The sequence below is a fragment of the Planococcus citri genome, chromosome 3 (assembly GCF_950023065.1).
Source record: "Planococcus citri chromosome 3, ihPlaCitr1.1, whole genome shotgun sequence".
NCBI classification, from domain to species: Eukaryota; Metazoa; Arthropoda; class Insecta; order Hemiptera; family Pseudococcidae; genus Planococcus; species Planococcus citri.
The window spans coordinates 14648738-14671375 of NC_088679.1; the positions used below are offsets into that span (position 1 = coordinate 14648738).

Genomic DNA, 22638 nt, shown 5'->3' on the forward strand with positions numbered 1-22638 from the left:
GAGAATTATCACAATTTTTGGCAGAAAAAACAGTACATTGTTAAGACAATTTTTATAAAGAAAAGAGATTTTTTGTAAGTTCTTGCAAAAAAATTGGTTTTTGGCAAAAACCGAGACTTTTTGGTAATTTAGGCAAGACGAGACTTATAGAACATCTTGGCATTTCGGCATGCAGGAATTTTCAACGATAAATTGGCAAAATGCAAGATTTTGACCATTTTTATAAGAGCAGCACTTCATTGGAATTATGCACATGTTGGCAACAAGTGATACTGTTGAGTAATTTTAGGTTATAAAAGCGAAACTTGGTAGCAATTTTGCTAAAAAACGAGAATTTTCGTTAGAAAAGAAAGACTGACAATTTTAGCAAAAAGTCAGACTGTTTGGCAATTATTATTGGTTAAAAAGTGATATTTTTCACAATTTTTGTCAAAAAAGTTGCCCTAACAATTTTCAAACAAAAAATTGGACGTTTTGGTCATTTCTGTGCAAAAAAGCAAAACTTTTAGATAGCCAAATTTTGAGAAAAAAGTGAATTTTCTTTTATAAATTTCGCTAAAAAGAGAGATTTTTTGTCAACTTTTGCAAGGATTTCAAGTCGTTTTGGAGCCTCCAGCAACTTTTTGAAAATTACTGGAGCCTCCAGTAGAATTTTGAAACTTGAAATTCCCGCAACATTTTACCAAAATGGAGTTGGCAAGCTGAAATTTACGTACTTCGCAAACTAATTTCAATACGATATGAAGTCCACTACATGGTGGTTTCAAATGGTTTTAAATGGTTTTGAAGCTTCCAGCTACTTTTTTGGAAATTTCAATTTTCCAAGAAACACCATACGACCTATCAAAAAGTGGCTGGAGGCTCCAAAACGACTTGAAATCCACCAGTAGACGACTTCGTAGCGTATTAAAATTAGTTTTCAGAATGAATTATGACTTTCCAACTCCATTTTGGTGAAATTTTGTGGGAATTTCGAGTTTCAAAAATCTGATGGAGGCTCCAAAACGACTTGAAATCCCCCTGCAGTTGACTTCGTAGCGTATTGAAACTAGTTTGCAGAATAAATTTCAGCTTTCCAACTCCATTTTGGTGAAATTTTGTGGCAATTTCGAGTTTCAAAAATCTGCTGGAGGCTCCAGAACTGCTCAAAACGGTTTGAAACAGTTCCCAATCGATTTGGCATGTCGAAAATAGGGTGTATCCCAAATTTCAGCTTTCTTGGTCAATTTGGTAAAATTTTGATTTTTTTCCTCATTTTTGGCCTAAATTTGATTTTCAAAAATTCGCCAAAAATCGGAAAACGCACTTTAGCACTTGAAATTTTGACAGATGATAAATTTTTGCTCTATTTTTCGATCTCCTTTTGTACACTTTATTTTGTGCAAGTCCATATGTTGAAACGCAAAATCTGCGATTTTGGCTGACCTGTCGATCGAAATGGACGCCATTTTGTAAGTAGGGCCACTTTTTTTTGAGTATTACAAGGGCTAGAAATGTTCCTTAGGATTCCCCCTTTAAGAAAAAAGATGTCCCGGAGGATCAACGGGGGGGGGGGGTGCAATTTATCCTTAAGTGACTATTTCGCAGTAACCACTTAAAATGACTGAGATGCTACACAATAAGCAAGTTATAGGAACAAAAGTTCATTTTTTTTTACCGCTCCAGAGCGATTTAAAGTTTCTGGAGAAAATTCAAAAAATCTTTGAAGGCTCTATAGAGGTCCAAAATCACGAAGTTGACGTGTGAAAATTGAATTGGAGGAGGAATTATTCACATTGGTTCATTTCACCCCGAAAAAATTCAATTTCGCGCAAAAGTTTCAGTTTTTTTTTATTCTATAAATTTTCAAAAATTCGCTAAAAATCCAAAAATGAACTTCAGCCCCTGAAGTTTTGGTTACAGAGGTTTCAGGACAAGCTTTATAATCCAACTTAAGTTTTCGTTCAATCGGAGAGCTCCATAGTTCAAATCTTCCGATGCTGAGAGTTCGAATATTTACTTATTTTTCAAACCGACGACACTTTTCACCCCTCCCAACAATGCCTCAAACCAGTTTGGAATTTCAAATAGCGTGTGGTGAGCCATTAAATAAGTTTTCGACGGTTCGAACCTCCATTTAATTTTCAGATATGGTCCCTCAATCCCCTGCCAAGCCCAAATAAATGAAAAAAAAGATCAAAAAATCGCGAAATACGATAAGATCGGCTGATTCCTGTCAATTTCAGGGCATCGAATTGCAAAATGGATCAAATTTTTCAAACACGTCATCATGCACCCTTTATCTCAAATGAATAAATGGTTTGGAATTTTTGACGAGCACTCGAGTCTATTCCTCCTTCTAAACACTGGCAAAAAATTGAGCGAAATCGATCTCAATTAACCAAGATATTCCCTCATCAGAAGCATTCGGAGAAAAAAAGTCGTTAATTCGACTACGTTTAATCAATACACACCAGTCACAAACTGTATAAAACACTAAATTAGGTACATGTCCCTTATGAAGTGCAAAAGCAACATTACGTACGTATAATGAAGTCAATTATTAAATTCGCGAAAACTACTCTAATCTGAAGGTATTTCACTTCAAGTAAAACTTTGACTGCATAAGGAAGTATGCACAGGGATGAAACATTCACACAGGTATTCGTATTCCTCTTGATAAAGTGGAAACAACTTAGATAGTAAATACCCGCTAAACAGTACAGTAATGAACAACTCATTTGTACCCGCAAATACCCGCCTACTACTTGCCCACCTAACTTAACTACAGTCGAGATGAGTAAATTATTACGTATAAAATATTAAGTTTAAACAACCTCCTGAGAGAAATGACAACGCAGCAACCAGCGATATCCAAGTTAAGTTTTGTTTCGCTGCCTAACTCGGTCTCTCTCTCTCTCTGAGTTTTCTCGAGACGACGTATAGCTTTAAGGGTAGCGCGTTAAAATTTTCCACTTAAGCTATACAGACAGGGATGGTATAGCAAAGCAAACGCACACTCGTAAATTGAAGAAAGGAATTTTATTACCGAGCTTAAGGTGCTCGACGACAACGCGACACGACGACGTGTGTTAGCAAAAAATAATACGTTTAGGGAATAAAACTTGGTCGCTGTGAAATTTTGATAAAATTTAGATAAACCGCATTGGTTCGCGAACGCCGAAGGTGTGTCGCGGCCTCGGGGACGTATGAATAATTTTAGTTTTCGTTTCGGCTTCGGCTTTCGGCGCTATACTCGTAACATATCTCACAACGCACACAGCTCAGGTTCCATTTCGGTCATTTGTGTATCGTATCTTCTACTTTTAAGCACGCGACGACCGCAGATATCAGTAAATTCTACTTATAAAATGGTATAAAATACCGCCTGCGAAAAGCCCTACCCGATACATATAGAGAAATGCGACTGTATAGAAAAGCAGGTAGGTAGATGTACATCTGCATATACGATTGTACCTATTTGTACGTGTAAAAAATTCAGCTCGTCTCACGGTCGACTTTTTGCCCCAAAGAGACATTCCAATTTCCATGCAGAGGACTGAGGCGAGCAAGAAGATGAGCGAAAGGACCTTACACGATAAATAGAGAAGATGGGGAAAAAAAACTCAGACACAAGCGCATATTTCTACCGACAGCAGTTCATTGCAGCTTGTCAAGTATCCAAAATTTCGCGCTCCGACGATAATTGAAATTACACGTTAGGAATTCACGAACGTACATTACGATGCGGTCGATACGTTCGAAATGCTCGTAGCGAGATATAGATTTAATTCGACCAAGATAACAGGGCGCCTGGCGCAGGAAACGCGTTCGGGGTGACCATGTCTTCTTATACTATAACACATTGTGAATGTGAACCACCGATGCGGCGTGGCGTGGCGTGGCGTGGTTTATTTTCAGACAATTAAATTGATACGTCTGTGCACATGTGACACGACTAGGACAACAAATATGCAAACAAAGAACAATACCTATGCTACCAGCCAAAAAGTCAGTTCGGAAATAGTACTTTACCATTTTATTCGTTTAGATATATCTATTTTAATTCCCCCCTCTCCCCCTGCCGCGCCACCGACCAACCAACGCTGCTATGTCAGTATACCTATCTACTGTACTTAATTCGCTGGCTACTTGTACGATTAGATTCGAACTGCGAAAGTTATGTAGGTACGTTTTACTGACGAGGAAATCGTAAAAATTGGTCGATTTCGATTTGAATGAGATCTTAAGACAGTGACCCTTGAAAAAACATACTCGTAATATTGTGATTATAAGAATCCAAAAGCAAATTTCCAGTTGCAGTCAACTTTTAGAAAAATTCAAAGCAATTATTAAGCAATTTCGGCAATAATCAAAATCGTCAATTTTTTCTATAGACACCTAATGACTGATGCCAACCTGAACTCCTGAAGTCGATTTTTCTAATTTCATTTTCACCATTTGCCACATTTCTGAAGCTTCCAGGGCGAGTACGGATTTCTGCAGTATTTTAAAAACCCTTCTATGATCCCCAAAATCGAAAATCCCCCCCCCCCCCGTTTAAATACTGAAACCAATACAGCATTTTTTCAAAATTTTGGATTCCAACAGCTCTCTGAAAAGCTTGGTTTTTGGTTTTGAAGACAATATACAGTCATCGGAATTAAAATAAACGTCCCAGAAAACTTAGATTTTGACATCCATAATGCGTTTTTCAAAATTTTTTAATTTCAAACCTCCCTCGGTCCTCAAATTTGATGCCGGGGTCCCTTTTTATGGAGTCCCCAAATTGATTTGGAAAAAATAAAAACATAAGAAAAATTGAAGTCGTAAGAACGAGTTTTTTTGAAAATGTTTCATTTCTGAGCAGAAATCCTTTTGAATGAGATCTTTTTTTAAAGACCCCCCCCCCCTCAATAATTATGGCCATTTTATTACGAAAAAAGTTGTCGTTAGATTTCTGTTAAATTCAGTAAAAAGACTCATTTTGAGTTAAAGGCCACCCAAGAAGTGTTTCAACTTCGAAAATTCCCCTGGAGAGGAGATAAAAATCACGATTTTTTCGCAATTCACTCCACCCAACCTGTTTTATGAATTGCAAAAATTAGTCTGGAAACCCGGTAGAATTATCAAATTTCATGAAAAACTCTCTAAGAACTTCAGCCCTCAAATTCGAAAATGAGTCGCGCCAAGAAGCCCCCCCCCTCGGTTGAAAACAAAACTAAAAATTCTCTTTTCTTTGAATCAAAATTCTTCTACATAAAATGATCCTTTTTTCAGGAAAATCTTCTGCAGTCCCCAAGCAATTTTGGCACCCTTGCATATGTTACACCTCTCCAAACATTTGAAAAAATCAAGAAAATGAAAAAAATCAAAGAGTAAAAGAAAAAAATGCGAAATTTTCCACTTGATTTTCTGGGCCAGGCTTCGTAAGTATGCAAGTAAATAACTTCGTTTCCCCCAAAAAAAACCTTTTCTAAGCTTTCAAATAATGTTGGTCCATCCATATGGAGGCATAAAATTACAAAATAAATCAATACCTAAATGATTGAATTCAGTAATTTTTTTCTTGAAATTTTTTGATTTCTGGCCATCAATTCCGGATTTTTATATTCACAGCGGTTTTCGAGAAGAATGATTTGCTTGGAAAGATTCTGATCAGAGATGAAAAATATTCAAAGTTTTTTTCTAACTTTAATTTTTCATTATTTTTTTTACTGTTTCCAATTTTGGAGGAGGAAATCCGCACAACAAAATTATTAGAGCAGGGCTTGGCACTCAATATTCCCATAAAAATCAGTACCTTTAGAAGCCGAAAAGGCTCAAAAAAGTAACCAAAAAAGTTACAAAATGCGAGCAAAAAAAACAACTGGTTTTCAATTTTAAAAAGTTGAACTATCCAGAAACTTTTTTTCGAAAAATTGACACTTTTTGACAGTTTGAAAACAACTTTCAGCAAAATAAAACGGAGGCTGGCAATTCTAACAAAGGAAAGTTTTTCTGGCAGTTTCAAGCAAAAAAGCGAGACTTTTGGACAATTTTTTCAAAAAAAAAGTAAGACCGGAATTTTTTGCGGAAAAGGACCACCTATTTTCATAAATTTCGCTAAAAAACAAGAATTTTTCAGAATTTTTGGCAAACAGCAAGACTTTGACAATTATTGCAAAAAGCAGGACCTTTTGAGAATTGTCTATCGGCAAAAAAGAGATACTTTTTGGAAGCAAAGCTTTTAGATAATTTTTGGAAAAAAAAACTTGTTTTGAAAATCCTCAAAGAAAAAGAAAATTAATTTTTTGCAATTTTTTCTCAAAAAGTGAGGTTTTTTACTTCGAAATTTTTGGCAAAAAGACGAGATTTTTTAATTTTGCTAAAAAACCAGCATTTTTAGCGAACGAGCAAAACTTTTGCACAATTTTTGGAGGAAAGTAAAACTTTTCAGAATTCTTTACAAAAACTCGAGAATTTTGATAATTTTTTTCAAAACGAAAGACTACTTGACAATTTTTTTAAAAAGCACAACTTTTTGGCAAAAAAATTGTAAGTATGTACTTTTTCGCAGTCTTTGTTGAAAAATGGGAGACCTTTTTTTGGCCAATATTTTACTCAAGAAAAGAGACGTTAAGGCATTTTTTCGAGCAAAAAAAATCAAGACTTTTGGGTAATAAATACGAGCCTCTAGCCAATAAGTTGCTGTATATGGCTCATTAAATAAATAAATAAAAAAAAAAAAAAAAAATCACTATGTATATTTTAGAACAAGTTACGATTTCTCGCATAAGAAACCAGACTATTTTTGGAAATGTCGATAAAAGGTGAGATTTTTTTCCATTTTTGACAGAAAGGTGCACTTTGACAATTTTAGCAAAAGCCAGAGCTTAAAAGTAACCAAGTACGAGTCTTGTTAGGGACACTAAAGACGATTTTTTTTTTCGAAAAGTGTTATTTACTCATCTTCAACCTTTACGCCTTCTTCCTTCTGTCTTACATTTAAAGGGCCGACGACGATACCGCCACGAGATGAACACACACGATCTGGAAACTGAAAAATAAATCTCAAAAAGTTGCACTGAAAGCTCAAAAAAGGTCAAAAATCTCGTAGAATAATTTGGACACAAAAATGGAGAATCTTACAAAATTTTTATCGATTTATTCCTTTTTTTTTTTCTATTTTTGGAGGCAAGAATTTTTTTTTAGACAAGTTGAAAATGGAAACATCAAAAAGCTTACCTTCAAAATATCAACCACCCTTGTACACTTCATATGCAGAATATTCCTTTCTCTTTCTACATTCACTGTCGCGATTGATCGAAACCGTTCAAATTCGCAAACTACATACTTATATTTTCACAGGCATTATCCCTTTTTTTCCTTCAAAAATTAGGTCATTTCAAAGATCGTTTGAAATCTGCACGTCAAGTTATACCTATACCTACTACTACTCGTATTTGGAGAACACAAGGTATGCTTGTCAAATACGTCCATGTAGATACAGTTTGGGTATTCTCACGACTCAAGAGGCTTTACATTGTATTAGGATTGTTTCGATTTCAAGCTCGAAACCGTCACCTTTTCTCTCTTCTTATTTTGTTCTTTTTTCCTTTACGATTTTCTATTTTATAGTATTTTCATGGCTAGGACTACGTATTACTTCTTATGAAATTGAAAATCTGCACGTAAGGGACTTGTAGTATAGCTAGGTCGGTACATACAATACTTTCACCAACACAGGTGAGAGGTATAAATTTGTGCAGGCTGCTTCGAAAAAATACGTGACATTTTTATGCTCGTGTCGAAGCTTTTTTCTACTTTTTTCCCCTTCAAAAAGTAGGAAAAAAACACGAAGGTTTCATTATTTTTTAATTCAATTTCCGTAAAAAAAAAAGTGTTTCAAATAGGTACTCGATAGGTTACACGTACGTATCGTAAGAAGGTATCACTATAATATGTTTTGAATTGACAAAAAAACAAAAAAAAAGCACGATAATACGGTATACTACGGTTTAAGCATGTATTAATTATACGAAAGTTGGCTCGTATTCAATTATCGCTTCGCAAGTACCGTACTCGCTCACATTAAGTCAAAAACCAGACGACGTTTATCCAATTGAATTTAAAATTCAAAAAACGCGTTCGTATAGTGCACTGCCATTTGTACTCTACTGGAATGGGCTCTCGTTATTCGCAGGTGGTGATTAAGAGTGACGTGTGCTTTTATTTTTGTTTTCCGAATAGTTCCCTTATAGTTGGATGATTTTAGAATGAAAACAGAAAGCTATAATGTAAAAGAAGAAAAGAAAAGTTGAAAGTTTTAAAATAGTGGATTTTGGATTACAAATAAAATTCACAATCGTTATGGTACAAGTACGAATTTCTGTTGCTTTAATTCTAAATCGATGAGTGCAATTTAAAAGTAGATAAGTCATTTCCAGAGAACAGGGCTAATTGGGACTCGCACATCCTACCATAAATGACAAATCTACGTACTCGTATATATACACGTACCTACGTACGTGTCAACAATTAATTCATATTAAGTTTGACGCTGATTGGCTGGCGTGCCACCGAGTCACATTCAATATAAGTTACATAAAGGCCGGAGGGGTGCTACGAGCAGGTAGAGCTTTTACGAGCCTTTGTGGCTCGCTGCTGTTAATGCGACCTAAGCGTATTGTTTACGAAAATCTACGCTCATACCTACCTTATATAGGTAGAGGTACCTACGTAGTATATAGTTAAGTACGGACCTTATCTATACTCTCGTATGTGCAATTACATAGTCGCAGTTAATTGCACCCTAAGAGGTATTGCCTTTATTATTTAACATTACAAAGGTACCCAGCGCAACTCCTACCTATATTACCCATGCTATATTCATCCACTCTCACGGGCTGCTTGCGCTAATGTGGTAATGGTAGCCCTATCCCTTTGCTCTCATATTCTTCTCTCGTGCCATTACTTTTCTGGCTGGGTTAATATAATACTTGCTAGGTACCTAGCTACCTACACTACAGTGTATTTGCATCCATATAATGTTATTGTATAGTTATTGCATCTTCGATACATTATGGCATAATTATATCGTCGGTTATTAAAGCTGATGGTTATGATGATGAAGTTCAATGCACGAGTAACGAGAGTGGAGGGATCCCTTTTCACGTTACAGTGTTGCAATATGTGAACGTAGAGACTGGACTGAGGGCATTAGGGCAACCTACGTCGTTATTTACAAATTGCTGCAGAAAATTTTTCGGTCCATTTATCGTGTATCGTTCGGTATACTAGGTAGCTAGCTAGCTACCTACTGCGAATAGGCGTTATACGCAAAGGAACACAAATGAGTCATCCAAAGTATGTAGGATTTCCTCAGATAAAACAAAAGATACGTGCTGTCATAGGTTTATTTAAAGAACAATGGCTACTGTATTCAGCGGTTAACGTACGTTATAGTATAGGTACACATAGAATCATTCAATTCGTACACATTTCACTTTTGTTTTTTAATATTTAGAACATGAATTTTTCATTTCATTAAATTTAGGGACTAGCCACGAAATTTTTCAAAAACCGTAGCCACCGGACAATTTTGTTTGGAAATACGAAGCAGTTGGTGCTGCGGTGGGGAGGAGTCTGGTTGAAAAAAGGATACTTGAAACCAGCACTTCTGAAAGCCAAACAACTCAGTAGGTCACATAATTTTTTGAGGGGGCTCATGTGACTTGTATCAAAAAAAGTAAATCAAAATTCGAAATCAGCATCTCTGAAAACACATTTTTTTTATTTGGGATTTGGGAGATGTGGGGGCTCAAGTCATGCAAAAAAAAAATTGAGTAAACTGAAATTACATAGAAATCATCACCCCTGAAAGCACAGAAAAACATGGACCAGGATTACGTAATTTTCAAGTTTTGTTTTCCTTTAGGTAAATATGGGTGTTTATTTGTGAGACTTACTTACAAGGCTATAGTATCGAAATATTATAAGCACGAATTTGAAATTAGTCTATTTAAAACCCCAGAAAATCATTGGTCACTCAATTTTTTGATTTTTTTTTCAAGTTTGGAAGCTCAACGTGAGGCTTGCGAGGCTGGTACCAAGAAAACAAATCAATTTCGAAATCAGCACTTCTGAAAACCCAGTTGACCATATGTCAAGCAACTTTTGAAATAAGTTATAAGAACTAAGGAGATTAGGGGCTCAGTGGGTCAAAACCAAGAAAGAAAAACAGAATTTGAAAGCAGTACCTCTGAAAAAAAAACAACAACAACATTGGTCAGTTGGTCACACAATTTTTACATTTTTTTTTTTTTTAATATGAGAGCTTATTGTGGGACTCAAAGGGATGGTATCAAAAAAGTAAATCAAAATTTGAAATTAGCACATTAGAAAACCAATCCATAGGTCACACAACTTTTGGAATGGTATGAAGTTGGGACCCCAGCGAGCTGATATCAAATTTTGACTTTCCTTCTGAAAACCTGCAAAACCACAAGTTGCACAATTTCTGGCGATTTAAAAAAAATACTAATAGCAAAATAATTCAAAAATTCGAAATGATCAAATCAGCCACTTTGAAAATCAAGCAGGACAGAGGTCAAAGTACATATATCAAAATTCAAAATCAGCAAGGTGATTCAATTTTCGCAATTTTTTTCAAAAAGAGCTTATTGAGGGACTTACGCAACTGTTATCAAAAAACCATATACCTGAATCTAAATTATGGAATCAAAACCTTCAAAACCCTAGAAAAACCATACCTCACTCAATTTTTTGCGATTTTGAAAAAATATAGAGCTCATCGCGAGACTCACGACGCTTGTACCAAAAAAATGAGTCAAAATTTGAAATCAGCATCTCTAAAAACCCAGGGAACCATGGCTTATTAAGATTGGGGGGGGGGGATTTGGAGGCTTTTTGTGAAACGCAAGGAATTTGCATCGAAACAACCTTTTTAAAATTCAGGAAAAGAACTCTGCACTTTTTTCAGAGTTTAAAATAATTACTAAAGGTGAGATCTTAAAACAATACGTAGTCTCTTGATGCTTCTTCTTATAGACCCACAATAAGCCCCCCAATATCAAAATGTCGCATTTTCAAAGCTCTAATTTCGAATTTCAGGTTAGCTTAATTTTTAATACGAACCCAATAGGTCAACAAGTAGGTAGCCTCCCTAAAAAAAAAAAAAAATCGAAAAAATCGAGTGACCCATGCTTTGCTTGGTTTTTACAAGCGATAAGTTCGAATTTGTACTCACTTTTTTGATAAAAAACCTGCAAGATCCACAATGAGGCTCAAAATTTCAAGAAAAAAAATCAAAAAATTAGCTGAAGCCATGGTTAGCTACGTTCTAAGAGACGCCAACTTCCAAATTCTGCTTACTTTTTTGATATAGGTACGTACTCGTATTATATTATAACTACAAAGCTCTCAAAAAGTACCACAATGAACCAAAAAATGTCGAAAAAAATATATAAAATTGAGTGATCCGAGGAATGGTAAGTTTTTGAAGTCCCTGCTGACTTCGAAATTAAGCTCAGCACCTTTTTCGTACAAAGCCTGTAAGTCACACAATGAGCCAAAAAAAAAATCAAAAAAATCAAAAAATTGAGTGACCTACTCGTATGGTTTGCTTGGTGTTTACAAACGGTGGGTTCGAATTTGTGCTTACTTTTTCGATAAAAGCCTTGAAAAAACCCCACAATAAGCCCCAAGATTTGGGGAGAAAAATGAAAAAATTGGGTGACCTATGGTTTGCTAGATTTTAAGAGACGTTGATTTCAAATTTCTGCTTACCTACTTTTCTGATACATGAGCCTTCCGAGTACCACAATGAACCAAAAAATTTCGAAGTCTTTGATTTCGAATTTGAACTCAACTTTACATACAAAATCTGTATACTTAATCCACACATTGAGCCAAAAAAATTCAAAAAAATCAAAAACTTGAGTGATTCACGGTTTGCTGGGCTTTTAGAAATTTCAATTTCAAATTTTCACTCATATTTTTTTTTTTTTTTTTTTTCATACAAGCCTTTTGGACCCACAATGAGCCATTCTCCCAGCATTTCTTGTTTATAAAAGTCGTGTCTGAAACCAAATTTTTACTCACACCGCAGTTTGAATTTCAACAACAGAAATTGATTTTTCTGACGAGTAGGTGCATCAACTCAACTTTTTTGTGTACCAAATTTTGATACTTAGACCTAAAAACTTCAAAAATTCGCCAAAAATCATAAAACTCACTTCATCGTTTAGAAATTGGCGAAAAGAGGCTTTTTAATATCTTCTTTCGTCCCATCCAGCTTTAAAAAGTTGAGAGCTCCCCTAATCATACTTTTCAATTCAATACCACACCTCGATGTGTAACTCAATTCTACAGACTTACTCCCTCCCCTTCCCTTCCCTCCCCTCCCCTCCATAAAACTCCTCAAACACACTCGAAAAATACCACCAATAATACGTATTAAGGTAAGCTATAAGTACTCTTAATCGATCTAATGGAAATCTCGCCTTAAAAACAAAGTAGGTAAAAGCAAAAAAATGAAAAACTTCATTACTCAGGCGAAAAAATAACGCTAACCAACTGCGCGTTTAAACAGACACAACGACGACGACGACGACCGTATTCATACTCTTAAACAATACCGTGGCACTGCTTTTTACTCGCTCGGCGGTAACGAGTCGAGTACTTTTAGCCGCGATGAAAAACGTACTACATATAATACCGAGCTAAATCAACCATAAACCATCATTCAGGTGCAAAAAGCGCAAAGATGGTTTTATTTTTAATTAAAAACTTTCGCTGAATTAAAACCTGGTCGTATACTCACTCGTTAAATCACTGTCACACAGTGAAAAAAGCACCATTATCGCATTACCGGTATTTTCCCCCATTTATATCACTATATAAATGTACGTGTGTACAATTGCTATACTATACCTACGAATAATTCCACTCAAATTAACTATGCGGAAAAAAATATACCTAAATGATGAAGGTATAACTTTTCAAATTTAGAAAAAAAAATACCTTACTTTCCGTTCATTTTTTTCTGCCTTTTTAATAGGTATACGTAAGTATAAAAATATCGCACAATATAAAGACTAAAACACAACGTATAGGTAAACTGGAAGATAGTACTTAAAAGTTCGAAAACCCACAACACGTATTCGAATTCATCGCCCTGGTGCTCCGGTATGTGGTGAATTTACCAAATCATCCGTGAAAGGTTCATCATCACGTGTTTTAAAGCAGGAATCAGTATTTATCGAGGTCGAGGAAAACTTTCAAATCTTATAATCTTTTGGCGCTATATGAAAACATACCTACTATATGTGGTATAATGTTATAGAACGGAATACCCCTTTCATTTCGTATACGTACTACGTTAGGTAGGGTACCCAGTCTGCCACACACGAGACCCCTCCCTGCTCACTCCTTTTTTAACCAACCACCCCACACTTCTTGGCCCTTCGTACGAGTTAAACTTGTCAACAATATTTGTCAAATTCAAATACCTACCAAAAATAAATGATGCTAAAACTCGTACATTTTATACATTATATTATAGTATATATGCACAGTTACAGACCTATCACATTATACTTGGGCTATATGAAAGTTTTTGAATAATAACTTTACATTTTCTGATAAAATTTTTACCCCCGGAATGTTCGCGTCGTTTTGCACAGCACAGATTCATTTTCTATCGTTTACTGCTCTATTACTTTTCTAACCACTGCTTATTCTTTCTCTCTACTTAAATTTTTTTTTTTTTTTTTGGTACCCAGGTTTTAAGTCAAACTATTTTTATCAATAATGTAGAAGGTAAATTGTATGGTAAGAAAACACTGAAATCAATCAACAGCTTGATCTGCTATTGCTGGGGAGATGACGAAAGTATATTCCTATCCCAAATCAGGGATACCAGTCAATGAAAATCCACTTCAAAAATAAATAATTCGCAAGGGCTCTGGAAGAGCGGGGGAGGGCAGAAAGAAAAGAAATAACCTTCACTAAAAATATCTAAAAGAGAAATTCTCCTCACTATAGGGAATCTTTCAAACTAGTACTTTCCAATTTGAACAAAATCAAGCTAGATCGAAAAAGCAAGTCCTAACCCCCCCCCCCATCCACTACCGAAATTTCAGATTCCAAACTTCATTTTTGGATTTTCAGCGAATTTGGGAATATTTTTAAAAATTCAAAAAAGCTATTTTAAGGGCCATATCAACTCTTACACATCAACAACTGCCAGTTTTATACCATTCTGGAGCCTCCAGCGATTTTTCAATATCCTCCAGAAACTTCAAATCACTCTGAAAGAGGCCAAAAATGAACCAGCCATCTTTTCGAACTATTCAAGTGATGTCCCCCTCCAGGGCAATTCATTTCTGGAGAAAATTGAAAAATCACTGGAGGCTCCAGAATAATTTGAAACTTGTGGTTGTTGATGTGTGGAAGTTGAATCGGAAAAATTATTCACATTCTGTTCGTTCTGCAAAAAAATATTCAAATTTCAAAAAAAAAAAAATTGAAAAAGTCATCAGAAAAAAATTTTTTTGTCAAATTTTTAAAACTTCAAAAATAAACTTCAGTATGGGTGTCATTTCCATATGAATCGAACCTGCTGAGCGCGAATATGATGTTAATTCTTCGATTAGACGACCCCAAGCCAAATGAGCCTCGGATGGGGCACTGTAACCCCTCCCCTCTTCCTATTTTTTGGGGACCAGATCTTTTTAGGCAATATTAATTACTCAACAGGTACCTGCAAACTCATTTTCTCGAGTCGCCAAAAAAAGATCATTACTAAGATGCAATAAATCGATTGCCCCATCAATTGCGCTGCTGTATCCCTTCCCCTATGGGCGGGGGGGGGTGTGTCAGATCGATCAAGGCAATATGGGTGTCATTTCCATATTATTCGAACCTGCTGAGCACGAATATGATGTCAATTCTTCGACTAGAGGGCCCCAAGTCAAATGAGCCTTGATTGGACACTATAAAACCCTTTCTCTCCTCTAATTTTGTGGAGACCACAACTTTCAGGCAATGTGGGCGTCATTCCCCCTCCTCCTCGGTCTCAACAATTAAAAATGATGGTTTTCACTTCAACTTTATTACAAATTTTTTTTCATCTATTTTTTTAAGAATTATTGTATAATTTTGCATTCCGAACTACGTATGAATTCGCAGAATGGGAATTTAACGGCATTCCACAATTGAAAGATTAGACAACATATTCGTGTCCACCAGGTTTGATTTGTCTGAAAACGACGCCAAAAAATAGGAAGAGGGGAGGGGTTACAGTGCCCCATACGAGGCTCATTTGGCTTGGAGTCGTCTAATCGAAGAATTGACATTATATTCGTGCTCAGCAGGTTCGATTCATATGGAAATGACACCCATATTGCTTTGATCGTTCTGACCCCCAAAAAGAGGGGGGGGGAGAGGTTCACAGCAGCTGAATTGAGGGCCCAATATATTTATCGCTCATTGGTAATGATTTATTTTCGTGACTCGAAAAAATGAGTATCTGTTGAATAATTATATTCAAGCCTCATCTCAGTCGAGTTCACGATTATTGTTCTTTTTGGCCTTTTTTTGCTCAATATGACTGGTTCTCCCCTCGTTTTTGACCATGTGCCCAATGAGATACAATTTTGGAAAAAATATATGTTACTCTTGAGTCAATAAGGTATCCAAAAACGTGAATTTAAAAAGTGTGCCGAGTGTACTTCATAGGTAAGGAAGGCACTCAAATTTTGAGTCGAATATTTGAGAAGGGAAACATTGTGGGGGGGGCTCAAAACTTTTTCATGGAAGCCCCTCGTGTAAAGCTACGCATTGGTCCAGGTTTGAAAAAAATCGGTCGAGCCAATCTGGAGAAAAAGGTCTGAGGCCGTTCTGAGTAATTAGCCCATTACTCAAGAGCCACTCAAGATACAGGTCTGTAACTTGGCGGATTAAAGTATCTTGATGGTACCTACCTACCACCAAAATTTCATCGCTGGATGTGCCGGGGGCCGATTCGCCCATCTTACTCACCTATGCTCTTTCGGTTACTGGAGTTTTACAACATACTGTATCGATCTAGTTCGGTTTCTTTCTCAAATCGAAGAATGTCAGTTCAAAAGGTCCCCTTGTCAAGTAAAAAGCATAACAAAATGACACCGACTGCGACTTCTCGACGAAGCAACAAATTGAAACAAAACATCGCCATAATATAAAAGATTGGTAAAAACGATACGAAGAGCAGGAAAAAATAAAAACAGTTACTTTATTAAACGTGAGTCTGTTTCGAGTGGAAATAAACGAATGAAAAATTTCCGTTACGATTTCAATAAAAAGAAAAACAAAAGATCGAAGCGAAATTTATCCAAGTTGATGAAAGCGTCCTTTTTTCCGAAAAATATACGAAAAGAAAAATACACTCCTATAGAGCTGATACAATTATATACCTTCTGACTCTGAGAGAAAAACCAAATGGAATAAACCGGCGATGAGGGTTTCGATTGCAATTCGTTGTCGGTGTCGTTTTCCATCTGGCGACACAAAGTAACCTAAATTACACAAATGTAAATAGGTTCGTGGGTTTCGGAATCAGCAGTCGAATGAGCAACGTTATAATCTAATGACTCCTTCGATACAGAGCAGGTAAACCGAATTTCCAGAGTAAGTCAATACCTACGTGTAGTCGATTTAAATGTAGGTACGTAAGTTTGTTCAAAATATTTGGGTCAAGTTCGAATTACAGCGAATTTGAAAGTCTAATCTAATCCTTTCCAACATTTAGATCTTCCAGTCATAAAAATTATTCGTGCTAAGATATATTGGCGAATACAGACGGGACCTTGACAGTTTTGAAAAATACAGAAAGGGGCGGTTTTGTCTTTATCAAAAAAGCAAATTAAGATAATAAATTTTGTGAATTGAACAGACGATTGTTACAAAAAAAAATAAACCGCGATGCAAGCATCACAAAACTTTCCGAATGTTGGGAAGCACTTGGCACAAAAACCTAGCCGTTCTTAACATCTGGAGCGCCTTCGCGTTCACTGCGCTAAGGATAACAACTGGTTTCTGTGACGTCATTGACGTACTATTGAATAGGGAACTCCACGAGTTTTCGCATCAAAATGCTCGTAATTTTTTTTCCAATTTAGATGCGAAGCTGAAAAGCTTATTATGACATCCTTCAATGGGACCTGTTATCAGGTGCAAGTTTCAACGTAATATCTCATTTAGGGCGTCTGCAATCGTGTTCACAAACTTTTGTGCACACACACACACACACACACCGAACATCACGCTCAAAATAGTCTCAAAAGTCTTCTTAGACCTTGAAACGTGTAATTCCGTAAAAAACTCGAAATCGAAAAACCGGTCGATTACAATACTTCCCTTACATCGCTGCGCGCTGATCGGAAAGTAAAAAAAAATCGACCAAATATTGAAATGAATGTATAGTTATGGTACTTACTTCAGAATTCAGACAATTTTCCAGCAACGACTACTCATTCTCATCGTTTGATCGACACGGAAACGACATTCGATTACATTTTTCTGCAAGAAAAAAAAAAACAAAAAATATGGGATTAACGAAACAAAAATACCCAATCATCTCTTTCTAGTACAAATTTTATTAATATGCAATCTGATACTTAAAAAAAATATACAGATATCTTTTTTACAATTTGAAAAATACAAAAAGCGAACAACGTATAGTTAAGTTACGCAAATAACAAAATTTGTGATACCTATAACTATAAACACAATTCACCAGTTGAAAGTACCTATTACTACAACATAGTTCGTTTCATGCCACCCCAAGATTCCACAGATAGATAAAAAATGCAGGAAAAATAATACAATTTTTGTACCTTTCCCTTAAGTAAAGCAAAAGAATAATAAATAAACGATGGAATTACGACGGCACAAGTACACTTTGCGAAGCTTTTATTTCTAGAACTGCATTTGCGAGCAGTCTCGTATACTTTCTGTCAGGGGTACTCAACAAACAGTTTGTTCAGGTTATTCTCATAAACTATTTAATTCGTCGAATTTTTAATGAAGGATTTGACGTGAATTCATCTTGTTAATATAACAAGCAATTGAGAATTGAAAATCAATACTTCCTGATTTTTTTTTCAAAGCTTCAGAAGAAAACTGAAATTTTAAAGTTTACCTGTTTGAATCACGATTTTTTGATCCACTTGGATCGAATTATGATTCCAATCGTTTACAATGCTGATAAAGATTGTGCTGATAAAAAAAGCTGCAATGATTTTTCGAAGGTGGAATGGTAAAAAGAACGCAAGCTAGATTTTTTCGCCATAATTTCCACCTTGCGCCATAACATTTTTGGTATTCTTTTCAAATTTTTTAAAGTGGTGGATCGTCGGGGTCAAAAATCCAAAAAACAAACTTTTTGAGGATTTTTTAAAATTTGTTTTCGAGCGCATAAAATTTAGGAAATATCCAATAGCTGATTTCTGACTGCTTTATTGGTTCTCCACCCCCCCTCCACTCACATTTCCGTATTAATTTTCTCATCAACAGTTGCGCACTAGAGTAGATATCGAGAAGAAAAAGTCCACGAATCCCGACCAAATTCAGTAGAGACCTCCATTTTGAGTTTAGCAACACAGAAAAAATTTGAGCTCTGGAAATATTCGTAGAAGGGAGATACGAGTCACCAAAGGAGGGACATTTTTTGAAAAAATCGTCGTTTTTTTCGCTCTGGTCCCTACTCGATCTGTTTTGGAAAGAATGGACCCGTTCCAACAGACAGTACCTATACCTACTAATATTTTGCATCGATTTAGGGTAATTCAAGACCACTTTTAGGGTTCTACAGAGCAGTTGAAAATTTGCAAATCGCATATTTTAGAGTAAATTCGTGTTTTGAAAATATTTTCTCCTCAAATATTTTGCATTAATTGTACCAAAACATCGAAAAATATCATTTTTGAAACAGGTGAAAAATTTTTGGATGCAGTGATCCCAACTTTTTGGCCATTGTCAATTTCAAAAAACCCCCCAAAAATCAAAAAAATTTCGGCTATTTTTCTCGATACGTCCATTAAGGTCAAATTGCTCAAATTCATTTTTTTTTTGGCTCACAATTTCATCTTGAACTTTACATGTTATCGTAACGGTTTTTTTTTGTTGAAAAAATCCCTACTTTTTCACTACCATTTTTCAACCAAATTTTCAGAAAGCTCTCCACTTGACCCTCCCCTCCACGCCCCTCCAAACACGATAAGTGAAGACTACCGAGTACACATTTTATGAAAATTCCAGACAAACATCTACTCACTTCAATCAGCCAACCAATGAACCAAATCAGCCGGAGCTAGCTTTTGATAGAAGGGATTACGAGCGCAGCGAGTATCGCACTGTCGATATTCATCCCTTCGCTATAATAGTAGTCTAAGCCAGACAGACATGCACCCTGTTCGACCAGTCTTATTCGGAAAAGATACTTGTTGCTGTGCAGTAAAATATACCCAAGTTGGAAAATGTAGTATTGCAAAATATGATAACAGTTTTTGGGAACGTATCTTCTTCCTACTTGTACAAATATCTACATAGCATATTGTATGGAATAATGGATCGACAAAGATGGCTTAGCGATAAACGCCGCAGCCGCCGGGGGTTATGGATTCGTGTATTACGTAGAGTGAGTAGTAGACGTAGCATTATTATGTGGAAAGAAGCATGCGTAGCTTTGTATTCGAAGCACGTTAAGTGGAATCTGACTGTATACTCTGTGCACGATACTATAGGTAGTAAAAAGGGTACCCTATACTGTCTGTGTACGCCGGGGACCGAGCGAAGCCCTCAGAGCGTACCTAGATGGGGCATGGGCAGAGGCAGAGGGCTGAACGTAGAGGCAGACAACGCAACGGTGGCGAACTACGTCTCACGTCGATAATTTTAAAAGGGATGCAAAAAAGGCGCATTGCTGCATTTTCGTCGGCTTTTTCACCCTGTTCCACCATACTTGGTCTGTCTACAGCACAAACGGGCCATTTTCGCATTTTGTAGTACGACGCGTACGTACGTAATGTTGCACGTACGTATCTACTACGATTCATGCGTTTCGAGTTGGGGTGCCCCTTATAACGTAGACTAGGTACTCCAGTATTAGGTACACCTACCTACCTACTCGTAACTTTATTGACTTTTTCTCTTTTTTTGAAGCGAGAGTACGAGTGTGGTGTTGGTTTTTATTCATCTTCCATATCGCTAATGATTATTAGAAGTGCACTGTGCTAAGTATAGGTACCTAGAGTGTAGCTGTAAGTACTTGCTGTTTGGTATACAGTACACGCAGAATAATACGAAGCGAATTTTACCTCCCTTCTTGTGTACAAGAATCCTAGATGGAGGATGGTTATAAGCGGACACGAGAAGAGGGGCGCGAGAAATGGTCGCAAGATAAATTAATTCAGTAATTAGAGCTTTTCTTCGAGTGTCGAGATTTTTTTATACCTGCGTCGTCGGCGTAACGCCCTCTTCGCATTGTGCAGTATGTTCGAATAAAGATAGTGTCGTTCGAGAGTACCTATACGTATGATGGCGGAATTTTTAGTCGGATTTTCCTGTAAATAATATGAGCCCTGGAAAAATAGAATTGTGACGCGTTTCACGATATGAGATCTCGTGTTAAAATTTGATATTTTTTTTTGTAAGATATCGACTGGGAATCGAAAGGGTTTTTAAAATATTCATAGAATATTTTGTAGGGACCAAAAATGAATTTTAGAGCTGAGAAAACTTCTCCCCACCTCCCCCCTATGAGAAAAAAAAGTGTATTTCACGCGAAGAATTCCTATTCTTCAGCATGTAGACTAAAAATGTTGACATCTCCATAATGTACTGAGGCACTGGAGGCCAATCCGTGGAATTTTTTTGAATTTTTTTTGTACTGTTTTCTAGCCAAAAAGCCCAAAAGAACATTTCAAACTGCTATTGCTTCGAAACTAGGAGCGCTGCAGACCAGATTTTTTCACTGAAATGTTGACCTTTATTCATACTATCTGTGGTATTTTTTTTCAAATTTTTTGAGATGGTGGGTGGGGTCAAAAATTTTAAAAAATAACTTTTTGAGGGGGTTTCCTTTCGTTTTCGAGCGCATAAAATTTTAGGAAATATCTAATAGCTGATTTCTCACTTTTTTATTATTGGTTTTCATTCTCCCCCCCCCTCCGCCACATTTTTAGAAGTGTATTTTGAGTGAGAGACTACATAGAAAAATTATAAGCCTATAGTTGATTGGTTTTTTGCCACTTTTGGCTAGTATGCATATTATTACCTGTGGGGTACCTCAGGCATCCTTTAAAAAGTTTCGATTTTAGTTTCTAAACCACCCTGAAGCATTGAATTCAATACTAAATACCTAAATTGTAAAGTAAATAAAATAAATTGCAGATTGATGAATCGCAAAACTTACGATTTCTTATCAACTTTACTTATTGCTCGTACGTTTCCACTTTTAAAAATTCATTTTACAAAAAACTGACGCTGTATTTCTATTCAGAAAGTTGAAATACCCCGATGAACACTTTTTTCGAGTTTTTTTTTTAATACTTATTCAAAATCAAAACTGTTTTCTTATTTTAGTAAGTCAGGGTATCAAACAGGTATAAAATGGAATTTAGTCAAAAAAGTAGAGAAGAAATAAAAAAAAACAATAATGTGTTCATTGGTATTGTATTTTTTCTTTATAATTTTGATTGAAAATGAAAAATACTTTGTATACAATTTTTTTTGAAAATTTTCCTGTGAAAAATTTTACTTGTTAATCCAGGGTGTCCATTCTTCTGGAAATCCTGGAAAAGTCAGCGAATTTATTCAGTCTGTAAAAGTCAGGAGGTTTATAATTTTCACGAAAAATCCCTGGAATTTTGAAAAAACGATCAATTGCGAATTTCGGATATGGGCCTGTGATGAAAGAAAAACATTAATTTTTACTTCTCGATTCACAAATTTTCAAAGACCTTTGCCCTCACTTCGCTCCAGCTTGTTTTTTTTTTTTACTAATACAATCAAGATCGAAATTTCTTTTGAAAAAATGAGTTTTAAAGCCAAAAAATAAACTTTTTACAAAAAACGCCGTTTTTATGCCTCTCGAAATACAAATTTTCTAGAGTTTTCGCCCTCGCTTGGGCAATATGTTCTGTTTTCTTTTTCAAAATCAACTTCATTAAAAAAAAAATCATTTGAAAATTCCAAAATTTTAAAAAATCAAAAAATAAACTTGTTTTTAGGCATTTTGAAATGAACATTTTCAAAAGCTCTCGACTCAGTTTAAAGAGAAATAGAATATTGGAAAAAATTATCTTGGAAACCTGGAAAAGTCAGTGAAAATGACTTGCCCAAAATAATGGACACCCTGTTAATTATTTGTGTCGAAATCCATTTTGGCATTCCAATATTATTAGCTCCACATGGCTCTCGATTCTTCTCGCTAGCATCTTTGCAAGCATTTTGTAAGCAGCATTTAGTAGGCTTCGAAGGAAATTGAAAATATCTTTCAAAGGAATCTTTACAATCAATCAACTCCGATTGAGCTGAAATTTGGCTCATCGAAAGATCATGTAGCCTTCTCTTCAGAACCAAATTTCGAACTACCAAAATTAAATATTTGAT

The 22638-nt window shown here is 35.8% G+C and overlaps 1 protein-coding gene and 1 long non-coding RNA gene across 5 annotated transcripts in view; one reads left to right on the forward strand and one right to left on the reverse strand.

The window, feature by feature from the left end:
* The window catches only part of LOC135841273 (uncharacterized), a 282388-nt gene that overhangs the window by 194939 nt on the left and 64811 nt on the right, over positions 1-22638 (reverse strand). Inside the window, exon 3 of the long non-coding RNA XR_010557871.1 lies at positions 17462-17544. This is a non-coding gene — a long non-coding RNA (uncharacterized LOC135841273). The remainder of the gene's footprint in view (positions 1-17461; positions 17545-22638) is intronic.
* Positions 1-22638, forward strand: part of LOC135841266 (poly(rC)-binding protein 3-like) — a 113478-nt gene that overhangs the window by 26162 nt on the left and 64678 nt on the right. The gene's annotated exons all lie outside the window — the stretch shown is intronic.